Raw genomic sequence first — 19270 nt, 5'->3', positions numbered from 1 at the left:
TTGGTATCATTTAATGTCTTGTGATCAGATAGAGACGATTGACTAAAAAGGCCATTCTCTATTGGGCATTTAATTGTGTTTCAAAGACAAGGTCATCATGCTAAATACTATGTGTGGTTCTTCCCCCCCCCCTCTTTAGTACTGGGAATTGAACTCAGGACCTTGTACTTGCCAAGTAGATTCTGTGTCACTGAGCTATTTCCCAAGGGCCCTATGTGTGGCTCTTGATCTCAAGTTTTCTTTATTAAACTTTATAATTGTTATCTGTTAACATTATGCAGGGATTCAACTTCTAAAACAACCATGATTGGTGAAAAATAAGAGTTGGGGCTGGGGATTTAGCTCAGCGGCATAAGCACCTGCCTTGCAAGCAGGCAGTCATGAGTTCGATCCCTGGTACCGATAAAAAGGAAAAAAGACAAAAAAAAAATATATAAAAAAAAAAAAGAAAAATAAGAGTCCTTTGTCTGTACTTTATATTTCAAAATGCTTGATAGGAAGATGACATTATGATATTTAACTTCACTGCTCTCACTTCAGTACTGACCTTCTGGGTATTCAACAACTAAGGTTTAAAGACAAAAGGTAAGTAGCTGAAAAGGTAGCCAATATTTTTGCTGCAGCCCTCCAAGGTCAACAAGGACCGGTGACATGAGGAAACCTCTTTACAGGATCCTATAATTTGGTGAGTCACCCAACCCCCTAAACAAGGATATCACCATACTCCAGAGAACAGGAGACAAAACACGGTGTGCTAGAAAGGAGAGTCACCAAAGATGAAGAGTTTGCCATGCTGTCACAAGAAGCTGAGTGGTCCTGGTGGATGACACTGCCAGAAGAGCTGAGAGGCTCCACATGTGGCTGTATTAGTGTTATCTGTTGTGATGGGTGAACTAAAGTAATTGTCTTTGGTTCTGATTTAAAGGTTAAGGTTTTCGTTGTTGTTTGGTTGGTTTTTTCGTCTTTTTGAGACAAGCTTTCACTATGCAGTTCAGGCTGGCTTTGAACTCACTTTGTAGCCGAGGCTGACCTCAGCCCTTAAGCAATCCTCATATCTCGGCCCCCGAAGTCCTGGTATTACAGGTGTACACCACCACACTCAGTAAAAGGTTAAATTTTCTATGTCCAAAACAACACAGTTTTCTAAAAATACTAAGATGCTACACTTATAAAACTAAATTTAAAAGCAAAGGTTCTATGTTTTACTAAAATTTTTCTTACATTTTTATCATTAGGCTTTTAATCATTAAAAAGCGAGCTTTGAGCGGGGTTATAGCTCAGCAGTCCAGCCCTGCCTAGCAAGTGTGAGGCTGTGGGTTCTATTCCCAATACCAAAAAGACAAACAAACAAAAAAAGTGAGATTTAAGAATTATAGAATATCTAATAAATGTACTTAGTGTTGAAAAAAAGAGTTTAAAATATTTAAATATTAATCTGTAAAATGCTTTCAATAATCTGTTCACAATTGATTAAATAAATATTGTCTTAGTTTATGATCTAATTTACAAATGTGAACATATGTGTGTATGAAGCTAAAAACAAGCTCTGCTGTGAGTCTAAGCATTAAAATCAAGTTCATGGAGTTAAGAACACTTGTTAAATACATATGAAGTAACTAATAGGTCTAGACATACATGGCATTCAAACTTTGACATCTCTTTAAATTTGGTGCTGACATTTAAAGTTGATCCACATCTATTGACTTTGGTTAAATAAATATTTTGCTATTTTGTAAAGGAGAAATGCTTTTATATTAGGTAATAACTTTATTTGCAGTGATTAACACAATTTCCTAAATTTATCAGAGCTATAAAAATGTCCTTAATTTTTGTCAATATAGTTACACATTATAAAATATGGTAATGGAAACTAAATTTTGTCTTAACCGTAGAGACTAAATATACGTGAAGATTTCTAAATAGCTGTGATACCAATCATTGCTAATCTCATAGTAAATTGAGTTTTATATTTGTGCTTCCCAAGTGTGCAGTGCTTCAAAAAAAAGTTGAAAAAAAATCAAAACCTTCTTATCACATGGTTGACTTACGGTGATAAATCTTTTTTAGGTTCAAGCATCTCTCTTGTATTTCAGCTATTTCTGATGAAATATGCATGACAATCTAGCATGATATAACCAGCCAGATGACACAAATATTTTTCCATGTTTTTATTTATGTGATTGTTAGGTGATTATCTTATCACAGTTAAAGATACCCACACATGGCACAATCTAGGCAGTGTCCACTCTAGAAATTAAAAGATTAGAAGTATATAACATAGAAAGTACATATACAGACAAGTACATTCTCTTCAAATGATATTCCATTAAGAGGTAACATATTTAGATAACAGTTTATAACTTTTAATATCTTGAAATTAGATCAAGAAAACTGACTAAAAATTCATTCTATACTAAGATAAATTCTTAAATGTGTTTCAGAGATAATGAAATCTAATTGTTCTAATATAATTCCATCATGATTTTTATGTTACAATATTATGCTGCCTTCTATCTCAAGTTTTCTCTGTGAAACTTTGTAGTTATTATCTGTTAGCATTTTTCAGGAATTTAACTTCTAAAACAGTTCTGCTGGATGAAATCTACTCAGGCAAGAGTCAATCTCATGGATTAAAGGCAATTAAGCTTGACAAATGGACATGACTCACTACATGAAAAGATTTTGCACTAGACAGGACATTGCGGCGGTGGGAGGCGAGGCAAAGGGACCGTTTGCCTTGAGGTCACTTTCTCCTCCCCTATGCAACCTACCTGTGGCACGAAAAGAGTCCCAATCAGCTACTCGCACATCAGCAATGCCACCGTTAAGCAGTGGAAACTGTATGTATGCCCCCCACACCGTGTTTCCAGCAGAGAAAGCCAGGCCCCGGGGTCATGGAGTTTCTCTCTGTGCTCTTAGAATAAAGGCCATTTTTACTTCATACTCTCTCTCTTTTACCACACCAAAAATCCTATCATTTGGCTCCCTGACCGGGAGTACAGGCTCATCATGCCAAGAAAGAAGCTGCCCAGAAGGTGGGCGCTGTTGCTGCTGCTACCTGTCACACAAGGAAAGCACGATTCAAAAGCCTAATAATCTCTCATGGAACTCAGCTCAAGGTTTGAAGACTCCCCAGTTGAGTCCCCTTGCCAATTCATGGACCGGACCACATCTTGGATTAATTCCTCATTTTTCAACACGCAGGAGCTGCTCAACTTTTCGCCATCAGCCTGCAAACAACACCAGCCTAACTCATTTACCTCAGGTGAGCCGAGGGTTTCTCCATGGTCGTGGGCTGGGCTCACACCTGATTACCCACTCTGTCCCTGGACTGAGGTAGCAGTTCTCACGTTCCTTGGACAGTCCGAGGCAGAGCTGTTACGATGGTCTTCTGGACCCCACCAGTGCCTTTTGGTGATGGCCACTGGGTACGAGTTGGAGCTGTTCCTTTAACTGTGCTTCCAAAATAGGTGACGATCTCTTTTGGTCAGGCATGGTCCGGGCAAAATTGTCCCTTTTGGTTCACTTTTAATTTGGCCATGGGACATACTTTTTTCTCTGCCCCCAAAAACACACCTCTATGGTGCCTGGTTTGTAACCTTTGTACACTTGACCTAAAGAAAAACATTGTAGAATTATGACTTATGTTACACTGGTGACAATTTAGCAGAAATTCCGTATGTAGAGGCTTTCCTTACCCTAAGAATGTGCTCTTCTGTCATTAAATCATGTGCACGTGCTCAAATATTTTTTAGTTAACTCTCCTGTGCTGTCCTCTCCTCTTTCTTCCCCTAGGGTCTCTAATCCTTCCTCTGGGGTCTCTAATCTTTCCCCTAGGGTCTCCAATCCTTCCCATAGGGTCGGTCTCTAATCCTTCCCTTGGGTTTCTAATCCTTCCCCTAGGGTCTGTAATCCTTCCGCCAGGGTCTCTAATCCTTCCCCTAGGGTCTCTAATCCTTCTCCTAGGGTCTCTAATCCTTCCCCTAGGGTCTCTAATCCTTCCCTTCCATCTCTAATCCTTCCCCTAGGGTCTCTCTAATCCTTCCCCCAGGGTCTCTAATCCTTCCCCCAGGATCTCTAATCCTTCCCCCAGGATCTCTAATCCTTCCCCTAGGGTCTCTAATCCTTCCCTTAGGGTCTCTAATCCTTTCTCTAGGGTCTCTCTAATCCTTCCCCTAGGGTCTCTAATCCTTCCTCTAGGGTCTCTAATCCTTCCCCTAGGGTCTTTAATCCTTCCCCCGGGTCTCAAATCCTTCCCCTAGAGTCTTGAATCCTTCCCCTAGCATTTCTCTCCAGTCTCCAACTTCTCAAAGCCCCCCCCCCCCGCCCAAGCCATCTGTCCTGTCTGAGGGTTCTTTGTTTCCTTCCCCTGTGTCGCCATTTTCTCCATCAGCTCACCATATTCAGTCTCAGGCATTCAAGCCTTCTGGCAGGCCACATGGTTGCCAGCAGCCATCTTGATTGCCTACACATGCCTGCCAGATGGCTCTCTACTCCTGCTTTGGAAACAGGCTGGCCCCAAAAGATTCTGTTCCTTTTTAACTTTCTTAGCTATCTCAGATTAGCAATAAATTAGGTTCTTTTTCTGGTATTCTTATTTCAAGAGATCTCTATTAATTGATCTACAAGAAGGCTCACACTAGTCATATTTATTACAGTTCAAATTGGCCAAATATACTTGAGTGCACTCTAATTTTACAAGATGATTATCATTTATATATTTGTTGTCTGTTTGTCCATTTGCCTGCTCTGTAAATAACTGTTTCTTTTTATTTGAGCTCAACAATTTTTCCTCCTTTTTTATATTTTCAGATCATGTAATCAAGGTTTAGTTGGGTTATAGATTTTAAAAACATGCTTCCACCTAGGTTGCCAGCTGGTCAAAATGATGCTAAAGTTGGTTAAACAAAATCCCTTGAGGGGAGGAGACATTGGACAGGACTCCAACTGATAAACAAGAAAGTGGCCACCTTGTAACTTTAACCAGCTCTTGTTCATTAATTGGAGGCCCCAATAATCTCCATAGCCTTGTGGGAGACACCTCAACTACAGTTCATATAACTAAGACAATTCATTGTTGCTGATCTGATGGTATATTTATACCTTCAGATATAAAATTGGGATTGTTTATGATGACAAATGTTTTCTTTCAGATCCAGACACCTGCTGCCTTTTTCTTGTGTTCCAGCCAGGAGATTCAGATCAGACCAACATCAGGTCACCAGTCAAATAATAATTTTTAGACAAAAATTTATGTAATGTATATGTTATGCTAGAGATGTTTAAATAGTGAGCTGTCCAAACTACGTCACAAATTTATTCAATGCTCAAATGTTAAAACACGCATGGTTAACAGAAAATAATAGTTCCATTTAATGTTCTACATTAAGCTTACTGCCTATACTGCACTGTACTGTTATCAATCTTCTGGATGTTCAACAACTAAAATTAAGAGATAATTATAAATTCCTTTTGGATTCCTTTTTTGGGATCACCAGATCTTTTCCAGAAAAAAAAAAAGGTTATATGATGCAGGGGGTGACAGAGCAATGAAACTGGCACTGGGGCTGAGGCTGGGGCAGGGGCAGGTCTGAGCCTGTCCCAGCCCATCCCCCGGCCCTGGCTCAGCCCTCTGCTGACCGGGCATATTGGGACCATATTTAACTGTACTCAACTGGCATTAAATGACACCATAGCTGATCTCTCTCCTAAATAAAAAGATAAAATTAATGAAACAGTCCATCCTCCAAAAACCAGATGGCATTAGACATTTTAACAGCATAAGAGGTACTTATACAATTGTAAAACCAAAATGTGTATATGACAAATGAATGACATGTCAGTTTCTAAAATTCCCTGAACCTTATCCTCCTTATGGAAAGCCATTGCTGAAGTTATAATCATAAATACCCTGTTGATTGTATTATTTGACTCCATACTTAATTGCATACTTAGTTGATTCTTTGCCTTTGTCTCCTTTATACTTAAAGCTGTACACCTACCCAAGATAAAAACCAGATGTCTTGTGACGGTGGAAGAGACAGATACCTTCCACTGTGGGCCAGATCCCAAGACAAAAGGCTATACTTGGCCCTCAAACCCCATAGGAAGATCTTGTTAATATGGCTTTTCATGTGTTCAACAACAGAGATAAAAATCAAAAGGAAAAGTAACAATCTGATCTTTTAGCAGTGACGCTTGGAGCACTGAGACAGGTAAACCGAGACAAGGTGGAGATGCCTGAGCCCCTTCTGGACCATGCTTCAAGTGCAACAAAAAAAGACATTGGGCAAGAGAGTGCCCCGACCCTGGCATTCCCTTGGGGCCTTGCCCCTATTGCAATCTCAAGGGCCACTGGAAGAGCAACTGCCCCAGCTGTCAGAGAATGGGTAAGCCATCCTCTCACTCCTTGCCCTCACAGGTGACACTGTCACCACCAGATTCATCATTGACTGATCAACTCGGACTTGCTGCTGAAGATTGATGGGGCTTAGGGCCCACAGCCCTCCATTAAGGTATCATCAGAGCCCCTTGTGCCACTGGAGGTCTCAGGTAAGACATTCTCTGTACTTGTGGACATAGAGGCCATGTATAGTGTTCTTCCTGAGTTTTCAGGCTGCTATATTAAGTCCTCAGTCTCTATAGTGCATAGTGGGTTTTGATGGCCAACCTATGCAGCCATTACAGACAGGATCTATTCCATGTAGGCTCCAGACTCCAGTCTTCTCTAGCAAATCCCATAGTTTGAGATACTACCAATCTCACCTGCACTACCCATGCCATGCCTATTTTAATTTGTCTCAGGGACCCTTCAATTTTCCCTTGTATTCCCCAATATCCTATATCTCCCAAACATTTACAGGGACTTAAATCTATAATTAAGTGCCTTTTAGACAGTGGTTTTCTTAAACCTACCCATTCACACTGTAATACTCCCATTCTCCTGGTACTCAAGCCTGATGGGTCTTACAGTCTAGCACAGGACCTTAGAGTAATCAATAGTGCTGTTACCCCAATCCACCCAGTGGTGCCAAACCTTGCTCTCTCATATCCACCCTCCACCACTCACCTTATAGTCATACACCTTAAAAGTGCCTTTTTTTTTTATTCCTTTGTGTTTACGCAGACTGACCCAGACACTCTGAGGTCTCAACAACTTACACCTGTTATCTCTGTAGTTAAAGCTCTCCTCAGGGACACATAGCACCCCCTTCCTTTCCTTTTCATCAATTTCTCAGACACAGCCCTGTTCAGGACTGGCAGGTAGATTTTACATATATGCCCTGCCACAAAACTCTCAAGTATCTTCTCACCTTTGTTTGTACTTTTTCAGGGTAGATAAAAGCCTTTCCCACAACCAGCAAGACTACTGATATACTTACTAAAGTCCTGTTACAGAAATCATCCCAAGGACTACAACCAAGGTAGTGTGCCCCCTACCTCAGCTGTTTAGTCAAACATGAGATCCCTGAAGGCCTAGGCTCTTACCTGCCTGATAGTGACACAGCCACGGCCCTCCCCACCCCTCTTATTCTTTCCAACTCAACTCCTAGACCAGAGACAAGCCCTACCTACCTACACTCTTAACTTTTACCATTTTAGATGGGGGAATAATCACCTCTCATAACTTCACTCCTCCTAACCCCACACTTATTTTTCAGAATGCTACCTCACCATGGTAATGATTCTACCTCACCATGGTCCTGATAAAATGACATATCTAAATCAAAGACACCTTTCCTTCTACCTCACTTGGGTCCTTGTGGCCTGCCTCCTCATAGCAACTTGTCTCTTTGCTTTTCCAGTCTAAGATGTGGGCATTCACGAATGATAAAGTTGTCCTGGCTGAAACACCTGGCACCAGCTATTGCATGGGCATCAACTGTCATCCCATCAACCTTCCTAAACCCCAATGTGATGCCCCTTTCAGCAAGAAGTAGTAAGAGAGAGAGACTTCGCCCCTTTTCCTAACAATAAAAAGATGGGAATGAAAGGATTTTGACTTAGATAGGATATTATGGCAGTGGGAGGCGGGGCCAAGGGACGTTTACCTTGAGGTCATTTTCTCCTCCCCTATGCAACTTATCTGTGGCATGAAAAGAGTCCCAACCAGCTACTCATGCATCAGCAATGCCACCTTTAAGCAGTGGGAAACTATATGTATGCCTCCCACACCATGTTTCTAGCAGAGAAAGCAGGCCCCAGTGGTCATGGGTTTCTTACTGTGTTCTTAGAATAAAGGCCATTTTTACTTTATACTCTCTCTTTTACCATGCTGAAAATCCTATCACAGATCTTTTGGCCAGCCTACATATGTTCATTTCTCTGTTGATACTGCTACAGTGTTTGGCAGGTTTAGAACCTAATGCCAAAGTAGAACCCCATGCCAAAGCAAATTGTCTTTAATCTGCATCAGCCCAGAGGATCAAAGGGCCACCATATGGTGCTTTATTTCTACTCTATCAGTCACCCTCTGAGGGAAATATTTACTATTTAAAACACAAAACAAAAGTGGGAGAATACCATAAGAGAGACTTCATCCATGAGGATAACTATGTAAAGCACTCCACTTTAAATTTTTACAGTTGTGACTCAGACAGCTTCATAGTAGGCCAAAAACACTTTTTTCCCACAAAGGATGGAATTTATCTGGCCTCCAAGGGCTGGGCCCTGTGGAATTTCTCACTGAAAGGAGGGAGTATATATCTGTTTTATCACCAGGTGAGAAGCAAGCCATCCACTGGCTGCAGGAGATGGTGCTTCCCCTCCAGGGATGGGCAACAAGTGGAGGAGAATAAATCTGTTACCCTCTGCAGCACTACCCAACCCTACCTGGTGAGCCAATAAACTGCTCACCATCCAGGTTGTTCAGATGCTTCAAAAAACCCACATCCCTTACACCTCAGTAAATCTCTTGCATTCAAAGGCAATACATGTCACCTATAAATATAACATGGCAAATCTGTTCTGTTTCTGTTTAATGATACACCAAAAGTAAGTGGCCTGTTATAGTGGGCACATATACTTACACCTCCTGTTTCTGATACAGTTCCTTGGGGGAACTCGAGCCTTCTTTCTCCTTCAAGGATATTTCATAGTGATAGAACCTGACAGTACCCTTACAAACTTCTATGAGATTATCCTTGCAGATTGATCAGGCCCACAACCTCTCAAATGAGTGAGTGGTGAAGGCTTAAATAAGAGACAAGCACTATGATTTTAGCTCTCCAGGAGGACCAAAACCCTCTAGCAAACCAGATGTTGTTGCACATGCCTATAATTCCAGCACTGGGCAGGCTGAAGTGGAAGGATCTGCTGCAAATTTGAGGCCAACCTGAACCACATAGGAAGACCCTGTCTCAAAAATACACCCCCCCAAAAAAAAAACCTCCCCACAATATCCTCTATCAGAATTCAAGGTCCTCTGGAGGTTGAGACACACAAGTTTTTTGGGTGGCCTGTATTTATTTGGTTTTCAAACAAAGGGAGTATATATTGAGGAACTGAGCAGGGTCTTGGAAGTGATTTCAAAAACTCCTCTAAGGAGTAAATTATGCTAATTTAAGAGAACTGTCTTATCGTCAGGTTGATGTTTATTGTAGGACTGGAGCCCACAGCTACAGCCTCTATTTAACTAAGTGAAGTTGAAGCTAGGTGTCCTCAGCTGTGACCTTATTTCATCCTTTTGATATAGGGAATGTCTTGTAATCCACAAAGGAGCCCCCAAACTTGAGTTTAAAAAATGAGGCAAAAACATATTTTAAAAAGCAGCACTGATTTATTTTACCCTGGGCCCAGCAACATAGTGTAGTTGGAGATTGAAAAAGCTGTGTGTATGCTTCCTCCACACTTGCCGCCCCTCCTGTACCTATCACAATTTACAAAGTAAAGGTCAAGGGCGTGGATCAGGAAGTAGGTGAATGGGGAAGATCCTGTTTTTCTCAACAGAGAATAGAGGAGTCTAGCAGCAATTAACAACCTTCGTTTCCCTTAGGAGGGGACAGGGAAGTCTCGCAGGAATTTACAATTCTTTACAGAGGAGAGCATTGATTAACATATCAGTTAGGTCACCCAGAGGGAGAAGTGGGAAGGGGGAATGAAATATATATACAGTAAGGCCACGTTACAGGTATTTTGGTATAATATAAATATAACAAAGTTCTTTTTTCTAGTGTACAACAGAATGACCTATTATATGTCTAAACCTACTATATGTCCCATATATGTTCATGTTCTCTAATATCAAAGAATGAATTTTAGGAACAATGGAGGTTAACAGCAGAATATATTCGTTGAGAGAAAGACAGCTTCTGTCTGAGAGACAGAAGGAGTCTTGAGCAGGTTGCCAAAGACTCTATCTTTTCCAGGGACTTTGTAAAGTAATATCATGAGGTTAAATGGGTCCAAGATAGAAAAAAATAAGAACTCACAGGGTGGGCATAAGATGGGACAGAACTGTGGTCAACCAATAAGATTAATTGCTCAGGTAAAATTGATTAAACTGGGGACAAATGGGGGAAGCAAGTCCTGAAGCAAGCAGGCATACTCAAAGAGCAGTGACTCTTCCTGTAGGGGGTTGGAATGGTGATTTGTGGTTTCTTCCAGGTGATGTTTTTCCTCAGGATGTGGGTGCACTTGTTTGATCTTTTTCTTGGGGTTTGGCACACAGCAGAAGGTGTCTGTGTCCCCCACAGTTGCAAGGTGTCTGGGCTTCTGCACTGGTTGCTTTAAGGCCTTAGCCCTGTCTAACTGCCTATAGTATTTCTGTCTAACTCAGGTAGCTTCCTGAACAGGATCAAAATGCATTTCCTTAATGGATAAATGTTCTGGTCTTTGTCTTTCCCATATCTCAGCTTATTATTTATATTTGTCCCCAAATTAATTATTTAACTGTAATAACTCGGACCCTGGTATAAAATCCAAGGAAGCAAGAGATTGAAATTTGGGAAGCAAAGGCTTTATTTTCAGGCCTGGTGATGAGTCTCTGGGAGCCAATTTGGAGACTGCATGCCAGAGACTGAAGGGAGGACTTTAAAAAGAGGCTGGAGGAAAAGGCTGGGGGGGGGGGCAAAGAAACCTGCAGAGCCATCAAACTTGTTGACCCGAATCTGGAAACTGTAAGCTGTCCACTTAGTTCTGACAACCTCGGGAGCCTTTTGCATCTTTTGAGTTACTCCCATCCTGCTGATAAGAATTATCTGCAATAACATTTGGAGAAGAAAGTAGAAAGCTAATTATCTCAGGACAGCTCATTAACACTAACAGGTGGGAAGGGGTCGAAAGTTACAAGAAGCTGAAACTTAAGCCTTCATAAGGATTTGGAACTTAACCCTTTTGGTGCATTAGGGTTAAGCCACAACATTTTCCTGTAATTTCTCTGAAGCTAAGGCACATTTTATGACAGACCACCACTGGGTCAGGAAGAGGTCACCAGAAACCCAAAATCTTTATGGCCTAGCCTACATAGATAGGTAAGGGGAGAGGGAGGCAATAAGGCACCATACAGAACAGAAAACGGCGGTTATGTTTCTCTTTCTTTCTGGGGAGGGGAATCACGGTCAGGTAAAGGGTTATGATAATAAGCAAATCTCCCTGCACACAAGCAAGTTACTTCAAACAAGTGTAAATTAGAGGGCCATCCTGGTTTTCTTTAGCTCTTTAGCAGAGAATAGAGGCACCTAACAGTGATTAACAACCCTTGTTAGCTTGTTTTAGCACAACTTCTGTTATGTAGAGGGCAACAATGGTTAACATATCAATTAGGTAAGGTTTTACAATTCTTTTTTTTTTTTTTTTTGGTCTTTTTCCTTTTTCCTTTTTATCGGTACCAGGGATCGAACTCACGACTGCCTGCTTGCAAGGCAGGCGCTTATGCCGCTGAGCTAAATCCCCAGCCCCTGGTTTTACAATTCTTTACAGAGGAGAGCATTGCTGAACATATCAATTAGGTCATCGAAAGGGAAAAGGAAAACACATACATAAGCTGTGTTGCAGGTTTTGTTATAATACACATATAACGAAGCTATTTTCTTAGAGTACATTAACAAACCACCATAACCTCCCCCTGTCCTCTCTCTTTTCCCCACGGGAGTTCCTGCCCAGTTGCCTTTGTTTTACTTTACTTTTTTTTGTTTTTTGTAATCTTTGCTTCCTGATTCTATCAATAAAAAGTCACAGAGGCTTCAATTTGGGACTGTCTTTATGAGACTCTTTTTGGAGCCTCTTGGAAGGCCTCTGGACCTTCTTGGAGTATGAATTGGATATTGACTCTAAGTAATATTTCATCCTTTGTGCCATACTATGGTCATGAACTGTGACATTCTGTCTTTCTGGAGTGATGGTTTTTCTTTGTTCCCTCTTCCTCTCTTCCTTGGTTTTAAATTTACAAGTTTATGTCCATTCCATAGTAGATTTTAGATCTAACAGATTTAAGAGTTACTACATCTTCCCAAACAAGGACCTGAGAAAACTTTACCCCATCTTTCTATTCTTTTGTTATTGTGAACACTCCAAAATTAGTGCTTCTAAGACTCAGTTTATATCGAGTTAGCAACATGTTTATCAATTTCTTCATTTTTGAAAACTGCTTTCTCTCATGTTCACTTTTTTATTTTAAAGAGAATAAAACAAAACAAAACAGAACAGAACAAAGCAAATCAGAACAGAACAACGCAAGTAATAAAGGAGTTCAAAACAAGACAATAGGACATCAACAGTGACTACCATAATGTCTCTTGTTTTCTTTGAAATAGTTTTCCATACTTTCACACACAATAAAATCCAACAAAATAGTATAAAACCAATCAAAACAAAAGAATGGAAGCAACTGGCCTGCCTCCCTGGTAAGCAGCCATGGCTTGGGAAAGCAGTGGCCACCCCAAGGGGAGAACCAGCGAGCGTCTCCTGAGATCTACTTCATGTTGGAACTTAGGGTGCTGGGAAACCAAGCAACTGACCTGCCTCCCTGGTAAGCAGCTGTGGCCCAGGCAAGTGACAACTGTCACAGGGGGAGAACCAGCCAGCATCTTCTAAGATCTATACCATGTTTGAGCTTTGGGCTCTGGGAAACCAGCCAACCTGCTCACCTCCTAGGTAAACAGCCATGGCCCTGCAATTGACAACAGCTCCAGGGGGAGAACCAACAGCATTTCCTGAGATTCACACCATGTTGGAACTTAGGGTGCTGGGAAACCAAGCAACCCACTCATCTCCCTGGTAAGCAGCTATGAGCCTACCAGCATGCAGGCTGAGAATCAAGCACCCCATCTTCCCTCCCTCCCCTATTAACAAATGGGATCCAGAAGTCTGAGCAGCTCTTGGGAAGCTGACTATATGCAGTATAGCAAATAGGGGGATTTCCTTCTACCATCTCTTTGAAGGCAATAATGTTATCACTGTTTTGCTTTGTTCTGATTAATTGTACTGTTCTATTCAATGTTCTGTTTTGATAAATTCTATAATGTTTTATATTTGGTTTGATTTTGCTATACCTAATTGAAAGAACAACTATTGTGAAGATAACAAGATATACTATGGCACCTATTACTGTTATCCCGGTAACCTCTTGTGATGTTCTGTACCAGTTTCATAGCACTGTCTCAATTGGCTTTGTTCTGTCTTGTTCTGTGTATTTCACTACCTTCAAAATAATTAAAAAATTGAAAAAATAATGAAAATACTACAGGACTTCAAAACAAGATGATAGGAAATCAACAATGGCAACATAATGTCTCTTATTTTCTTCAAAATAGCTGTCCATATCTTCACATATAATGAAATCAAATAATAGAAAAACAGACTAAAACCAATCAAAACACAAGAGTGAAAGCATTACAGAATTTCAAAACAAGATAACTGAAAATGAACAATGCCTACTATAATGTCTTATTTTCTTCAAAATAGCCATCCATACTATCACACATAATAAAATCAAATAAAACAAAACAGAATGGCATCCATCTCCCCATGTGACTGGAGGACTGTGGATATCTCAGCAAGCAGGCAAGAATCACCAATTCCAGAGGCCCCACGGCCTGCAGTAAGTGCCCAGCGCACTCTGCCCCAAGCCCAGACTGTTCGGGACCCTCCAGGCTTCCAGGTGCAGTGAAGTGGTGAAGTGGGTCTGAGGCATCTACATCCACATCCCCAATCCAGCTGTGCTCAGAGAACTGAGGAGCTTCCAGCAAACAGGCGGGTGCACAGTGTCCCTGGAGCCCAGCTTATCTGGAACTATGAAGTTCTAAACAGGCAGAAGAGGGCCACTCGTTCTAGAGGCCCAGTGGCCTGGGGGAACTGAGTGCCAGAGTCCCAGGAGCTCCAAACATAGAAGTGGATTTCAAACAGAATCTGAGGAAGCTTTCAAATAACACTTGAAACACAGAAATATAGGAAAATGACAAAACAAAAGACCAAATTAAAACCTCAAACCTCTAGCCCATTTCAAGAAACCCTAGGAGTGATGTATATAGAAGAAAATATATGCCATTCACCTCAAATATCGGACATAATAGCTACTGAAATTAACAAGCAACTCCAGGAGGCTTTACACGAATTCAAACTCGAAATAATCTCCCAGGTAAAAGAAGAAATGATAAAAGAAATGAAAGAGATTCTCAATATATCTAAAGAAAACACAGTTTAAAAATTGGAGGAACTAAACAAAAAGACAGCATCCCTAGATAAGCAATATAAGAAACAAACAGAATACATAATGCAGATGCACAGAGATATACAGGAAATAAAAAACTCCACTGAAAGTTGTAAAAAGTGCCACAATGAAAGTGAAGATAGAATTTCAGACCTTGAAGACATGATTGCAGCTAGTGAACAGGAAAGGAAAGATCTTTTAAAAACAACAAGGAATCAGGAAATAACAATTCAACAACTGCGAGATGATGCAAAGAAAAATAACATAAGATTCATAAGGATTAATGAAAAAGAAGGGGACAACATAAAGGATGCCAAGAGGATATGTAGAGAAGTAATAGCTGAAAATTTCCCAAGCATGAGATCAGAAACTGACATCAGGTTCAGTGAAACCTATAGAACTCCAAATAGTCATAACCAAAATAAAACTACACCCAGACATATAATAATCACCATCCCAGAAATCCAACACAAGAATAGATTATTAAAAGCTATCAGAGAGAAAAGACAGATCACTTATAAAGGAAAACCTATCAGAATCACAGCAGACTTCTCATCACAAACAATAAAGTCAAGAAGAGCATGGAGTGAAGTATTCCAGATCCTAAAGCAAAATGATTTCCAACCTAGACTGATGTACCCTGCAAAACTATCATTCAAAATCAATGGTGAAATATGATATTTCCGTGACAAAGAACAGCTGAAGAACTTCATGAACACCAAGCCAACCCTGCAAAAAATATTGAGAGACAGTTTAGATACACAAAGGAAAAAACAACTAAGCAAAGCAGATAATTAAACAGAACAGAAAGATAAAGATGCAACAGCAGAGAGATTATATGTCAACAATAAACCAGCATATAACAATTTTAACCATTAATATAAATGGTCTCAATGCACCAATCAAAAGAAACAGACCAGCAGACTGGATCAAGAAACAAAATCCAACCATATGCTGTATACAGGAAGCCCATCTAACCCAGAAGGATACTCACAAACTAAAAGTCATAGGATGGAAAACAATACTTCGTGCAACAGGAATCCAAAAAAAAAAAAAAAAAAAAAAAAAGCAGGAGTAGCAATTCTGTTTGCAAACAACTTGAACTTTAAACCCACAATGACCATAAAGGACAAAGAAAGTCACTACATACTCGTAAGGGGAAAACTCCAAGAGGAAGAGATAACTATCTTAAATATATACGCACCAAACTCCAGAGCACCCAGTTATATAAAACAACTATTAACAGAAATGAAAACTCAAATTATCAGTAGCACAATTGTAACAGGAGACCTTAACATGCCATTGACACCAAGGGACAGATCAACTAGACAGAAAATGAGCTAAGAAATAACAGAACTGAATCACACCTGTGAACAAATGGACTTGATAGACATATACAGAATGTTCCACCCAACAACAGAATACACATTCTTCTCAGCAATACATGGGTCATTCTCTAAAATAGACCATATATTAGCTCACAGAACATATTTAAACAAATGCAAAAGAGTTGAAATCATCCCTTGCATGTTATCAAATCATAGCACCCTGAAATTAGAAATTAATGATAAAAGATACTGCAAAAATCCCACAAACACATGGAAACTGAATAACACACTCTTGAGTAATCAGTGGGTCACAGAAGAAATTAAAGGAGAAACTAAACAATACCTACAAGAAAATGAAAATGCAGATACAACTTACCGGAATCTGTGGGATGCAATGAAAGCCGTCCTCAAAGGAAACTTTATTGCACTGAGTTCCCACATCAGGAAAACAGAACGAATACTAATAAACAAACTGATGCTACAGTTCAAACAGCTACAAAAAGAAGAGCAAGTCAAGCCCAAAGCCAAAAGAAGAGAGGAAATTATGAAAATCAGAGCAGAAATCAATGCAATAGAGACTAAGAAAACAATCCAAAGAATCCACGAATCAAAGAGTTGGTTCTTTGAAAGAATAAATAAAATTGATAAGTCCCTAGCCAACCTTATTTTTAAAAAGGGAAGAAAAAGCTCAAATTCATGCAATAAGAAATGAAAAAGGTGAAATCACTACAGACTCTACAGAAATACAGAAGATCATCAACACCTATTTTGAAAACCTCTACTCTCAAAGGTTTGATAACACAGAAGAAATAGACAGATTCCTAGAAACATATGAAGTACCAAAGCTAGATCAAGAAGATGTAAACCTGCTGAATAACCCAATCTCTATTAATGAAATTGAAAATGTAATTAAGTCCTTACCTACAAAGAAGAGCCCAGGCCCAGATGGATGGATTCACTGCAGAATTCTACAAGAAATAGAAAGAAGACTTAATGCCGACACCCATCAAACTATTCAATGAAATTGGAAGGGAAGCAATCCTTCCTGAGTCATTCCTGGAAGCAAATATTACTCTAGTACCAAAACCTGAGAAAGACCCAACTAAAAAAGAGAACTACAGACCAATCTCCCTAATGAACACAGATGCAAAAATCCTCAATAAAATATTGGCAAATAAGATGCAGCAAATCATCAAGAAGATTGTACACCATGACCAAGTGGGATTCATCCCAGGAATGCAAGGATGGTTCAACATACGTAAATCAATAAACGTAATCCACCATAACAATAAAGCCAAAAGTAACAATCACATGATCATTTCTATAGATGCAGAAAAAGCCTTCAGTAAGGTCCAACATTCATTCATGATAAGAACTTTACAGAAAATTGGAATAGAAGGTCTTTACCTCAATATAATAAAGGCCATTTATGACAAATCAATAGCCAGCATCATACTAAATGGCCAAAAATGGAAAGCCTTTACTTTAAAATCAGGCACAAGACAAGGATGTCCTTTATCACCACTTCTATTTAGTATAGAAATGGAAGCACTAGCCAGAGCAATTAGACAAGAGAGAGAAGTAAAAGGGGTAAAGATAGGAAAAGAAGAGGTTAAATTATCATTGTTTGCAGATGACATGATACCCTACATAGAAGATCCCTTAAACTCCATTGAAAGACTCTTAGATATAATAAATAAATTCAGTAATGCAGCTGGATACAAAATCAATACTCAGAAATCAATAGCATTCCTATACACTAACAACAAATTCACAGAGAGGGAAATAAGAGAAACCACACTCTTCACACTAGCAAGCAAAAAAAAATGCAATATTTAGGAATTACTCTTATGAAAGAAATGAAAGACCTATACAGGGAAAATTATACTGAAAAAAGAAATTGAAGATGATCTCAGAAAATGGAAAGACATTCCTTGCTCATGGATAGGAAGAATAAATATTGTGAAAATGGCCATTCTCCCAAAACTGTGATACAGATTCAATGCAATCCCAATAAAAATACCATCAACATACCTTATAAATCCAGAGAAATCACTCCTAAAATTCATCTGGAACCAGAAGAGACCTAGAATAGCAAAGGCAATTCTAAGCAGCAAAGGCAAGGCAGGAGGCATCACAATCCCTGACTTGAAGTAATACTACAAAGCAACAGTAGTAAAATCAACATGGTACTGGAATCATAACAGAGCTGAAGATCAATGGAATATATTAGAAGATACAACCACAACTACAAACACACTCAACCACCTTATGTTTGATAAAGGAGCCAAGCAGGTTCACTGGAAGAATGACAGTCTCTTTAATAAATGGTGTTGGGAAAACTGGCTCTCCATTTGCCGAAAACTAAAGCTAGACCTATGCCTATCACCATGTACTAAACTAAAATCTAAATGGATCAAAGATCTGAATATTAAAACAGAAACACTAAATCTATTGGAAGACAAATTGGGTAGAAACCTTGAAGACATAGGGGTAGGTAGAGAATTCGTGAACAGGACTCAAACCACAGGGGAAATACTTCCCAGAATCAATAACTGCGACCACCTCTTATTAAAAAGTTTCTGCATGTCAAAAGAAATCTCCAGCATAGTGAAAAGAAAACCCACAAACTGGGAAAAGATCGTAGTGAACTCCCCCTCAGACAAGGGACTTTTGTCTAAAACATATAAGGAATTAAAAAAACTCAGACCCCCAAAATTCAAAGATCCAATCCAAAAATGGGCATCTGAGATGAATATGCACTTCTCAGATGAAGAAATACAAATGGCAAATAAATACATGAAAAAATGTTCATCATCATTTGTCGTTAGAGAAATGCAAATTAAAACTACACTGAGATTCCATCTCACTCCTGAAAGAATGGTCAGCATCAAGAAAACCAACAACAACAAATGCTGGAGAGTCTGTGGGGAAAAAGGAACTCTCCTACACTGTTGGTTGGACTGTAGACTGGTGCAACCTTTGTGGAGGTCAGTCTGGAGATTTCTCAAAAAGCTGGGATTGGAAGTCCCATTTGTTCCAGCTATTCCACTTCTAGGCATATTCCCAGAAGAACTGAAAGCATCATACCACAGTGATATATGTGCAACCACATTTATAGCAGCACAATTTGTAATAGCCAGATTTGGAAACAACCCAAGTGTCCATCAAATGAGGAATGGATAAAAAAAGTTGTGGTATTTCTATACAATGGAGTATTACTCAGCTATAAAGAAGGGTCACATTGAGATATTTATCAATAAATGGGTGCAGCTTGAGACCATACTCATAAGTG

The sequence above is a fragment of the Cavia porcellus genome, unplaced genomic scaffold (assembly GCF_034190915.1).
Source record: "Cavia porcellus strain 051 isolate PalLab524CR breed Dunkin Hartley unplaced genomic scaffold, mCavPor4.1 scaffold_15, whole genome shotgun sequence".
Classification (NCBI taxonomy): Eukaryota; Metazoa; Chordata; class Mammalia; order Rodentia; family Caviidae; genus Cavia; species Cavia porcellus.
Note: the sequence above shows the minus strand (reverse complement) of the source record.